The sequence below is a fragment of the Coenobita brevimanus genome, chromosome 59 (genome assembly GCF_032717465.1).
Source record: "Coenobita brevimanus isolate Jiangsu-jjx chromosome 59, ASM3271746v2, whole genome shotgun sequence".
Classification (NCBI taxonomy): Eukaryota; Metazoa; Arthropoda; class Malacostraca; order Decapoda; family Coenobitidae; genus Coenobita; species Coenobita brevimanus.
In genome coordinates, this window is record NC_137012.1 from 10,603,804 (window position 1) to 10,607,258 (window position 3,455).

General features: G+C 42.7%; 1 pseudogene; it reads right to left on the reverse strand.

Annotated features, from left to right (window-relative positions):
• Nucleotides 1–228: 228 nt before the first annotated feature.
• Nucleotides 229–347, reverse strand: LOC145402990 (5S ribosomal RNA; annotated as a pseudogene).
• Nucleotides 348–3,455: the final 3,108 nt, after the last annotated feature.

Below are 3,455 nucleotides of genomic sequence, written 5' to 3' on the forward strand. Positions count from 1 at the left end.
TTTCGTGTTTCGTTTTCTCACTCCTGCATTTCAAATTCCCCTTTCGGAAGTTTTCGTAGGCTACTTCATTATACTCTCTCTCTCTCATATATATATATATATATATATATATATATATTCATTCATTGCCAGACGCCATGTATCCCAGACGGGGTGGCCAAGGACTTAGAGTTAATTGTTTTACAGGGAGGGGCACTAATCCTCCACCAACCCCACTTGACGTAGGGATGCCAACAGCATCTGGTGTTCCCAGGCGGTCACCCATCCAAGTACTAACCAGACCCAACATTGCTTAACTTCGCTGATCGAACAGGAATCGGTGTACTCAACGTGGTATCGCCGTTATATATATATATATATATATATATATATATATATATATATATATATATATATATCATATATATCCTTTACTTAACAATTGTTGGCCATATTGCTCAGTATATTTTTTCCATATGCTCCACCTGACGTACTTTTCATCGTATTCTTGTTATCTCCAGGTGATTAGCTTAGGAGAGTTTCTGACCTGGAGGAGTCATATATAGTTTCTATTAATCCTTACAGCACAAGAGAGAGAGAATAAAAGTGTAAGAACAAAATCAGATAAACAAGCCATTGCAGTATAGAGATAAATGATGTAGGTTCATCTGGACGTTAACTCAGTGGACTGCAGTGGCTCTTCTCCTTCAGTAAACGGTTATCTTTGCAATGGGGAGGCAGGGAGGCGAGGAACTGTTTCATTACCGGCCAGTGGTCTGTCCCCCGATATCAGTGCCACAAAGTACAAGCGTCGCTCTCCACGTCCTACTGAATATAAAGTGTCCATATATTTATTATCCTTATTTCGTTCTGTCGTGCCCACAAAGCAAAGAAACTACTTCAGCTCATGGCTATCATGTATATATATTTTTTACTCCACCAGATGTTTATATTAACCGAGGAATAATCCCTAGTACAGAGGGTTTGCCGAAGACTATATCTAACCCTCATAATTCGAATAGTCTCTCCTGAGGCGAATATGATTATAAAATTACTGTTTGTAGTCTTACCTTGTTCGAAGGCCGGGAAAATAGTGTGGCGAGAGCAAGAATATAATAAAAAAGACGTTTTCGTACTGAAAGGGTTAGAGTGCCTCTTACAAGTGCCAAAATACCCATGTCTTTGGACAGAAGCTATACATAACAGGATAGCAAAACTACTGTACTGTACTGTGCTATCACTATCGTCCTTTTTGTTGTCATCTCTCGCATTTCCGTCTCTCTCCCCCACGCTCGGACCGACATAGTGAGTGGTGACCTGATGCCAACAAACACCTCACAGGTCAAGGGTCAGGTCAAGTCCGTCGCAGGTCATTGTGTCTTAAATTGGGTCTTCCGGCGGTACACGTGACCCACAGATTTACAAACAGGGGAGGCTACAGGGAACACTTGACGCAGGGACGGTTGATGGAGAGAGAGAGAGAGAGAGAGAGAGAGAGAGAAAGGGGTGAGAGAAGGGGATGGGGCGAGAGAAGGGAAGATAAGAAGGGAATAGAAAGGGGCGAGAGATGGGGAGAAGTGGAAGAGGAGGGGGCGAGAGAAAGAAAGGGGGAAGGGAAAGGGAGGGGCCGGAGAAGGGGAAAGTCGGGAGAAAGGAAGGGGACGAGGGATGGGGAGCGGCAGAGAAGACGAAAGGGGAAAGCAGAAAGCAGGGGGTAAAGGTAGAAAACAAGGATGGTGTAGGTGAAAAGAGAAAAACTGAGGATGGAAATTGAAGAGCAAGGAGGGGGGGGGAAGGGAGAGAAGTGGAGCAAACCCAGGTGATGAAGATGGAGGATGGAATATATGGGATTGGATAGGATGAAACGGAAAGGCAAAGGAATGAAACGATGGAAACGGAGGAAAGAGAGGATAATGGCATGGATCCAAGTATAGTAGGATAGAAGGCAGAGTGAGCGAAGGGCAGAACATAGGACAAGCCTAAGGAGGAAGACTAGAAGACTGTAGAAGTTTTTTACCGGATAGGACAGAGGATGGAATCACAGCAAGACAGAGTTCAAGGAAAGACGAGGCTGACCACGGACTGGATATTTAGGGCACAGGCATGAACAAAATTTCTTCGACACTCTTCTGCTAGCATTTTGTCCTGCCTTCTGTATTATTCATTTCCCCTTAGCCACAGAGAGTATCCTTCCTGCTCATACTCCTATGTTGTGAACTTCATATTGCTGTCATATAGAAAGCGTGTTTGTGACAAGTTTTACCGTTTCAACTGCCAGAAAAGTGTCTGCTTTTTACTCATTGTTGTATATAAAGTTACAGAGCCAGCACAGGCTCTAAGGTTTTCCCTAACTGGCCCGGCCTCTATATCATTAGAAAGACTTGTTCTAAAACTACAGAAGCTAAAGAATTGAATATCATAGCAGAATGTAGGGAAAGGTGAGAGGGGGGAGCAAGACTAGAGCAGGTTAAATGATAAAGTAAGATTAAGGAAGGAAGGACTGCAAATAATCCCATCTTGATGCATGTAAAAAGCTCAGGTGAAACTGAAAGATGAGTCATAGCAGTAGCGAGGGCGGCAAAAAGTTGCACTAGGAACGAAGGAAGAAGGACCACAAATATCACAAAGCACCTTTACAGCAACGCTCTGAAGGCAAAATATTGAACTTCAAGCATAATTTTGGGATGTACCAAAGGCAGAGAGGAGATAAATATCGAGACTAGATTGAAGAAGTGGGAAAAAGAATGACCAGAAAGGAAGGAAGGAACTGCAGATATTCCGCTTTATTTTTGCAACGATGATCAAGTAGCTAAATATTAAGCCTGGGGTGGAACTTACGGATGAATAATCCTGGTGTGGACAGACGAGGCCTGAGGTGAAAGAAGTGGGGGCAACCTAGTGATTCAAGCCAAGTTTGTGGTGAAAAGCTGAATTGGGAAAGAAGTTGGGTATCGAGTGGACAATGTGTGTGTGCGCGCGCGCTTACGTGTGTGTGTGTGTGTGTGTGTGTGTGTGTGTGGGTGGGTGGGTGGGTGGGTGTTGTTATGGGGGTGTATATTACGATGCACTCTTAACCCTTAATTAAGCACCAAAAGGGATAAGATAAAGTTTAAGAAAACTAACTTTACTTTACTGTACACTATAACATACACAACCAAAGATGAAACCAGGGTTCGTTTTACAAAAGGGGAGGATTCATATAGGCCTCAGGATACAAAATATAAAAACGAGTTATTTCTTACCTAACCAGAATACACTCAGTGGAAGCTAAGTACTCACAAAGCTCGAGGAAACGTGGAGACTTCGAAGGTTAAATCCAGATATAAATCACACACTAGTGTAAATGGAGAAGTGAATAAAAAAATGGGAAATTGTACACAAACAGTGTGTTTTGTAATCACACACTAGTGTTAATGGAGGAGTGAATAAAAAAATGGGAAATTGTACACAAACAGTGTGTTTTGTAATCAAAGTCA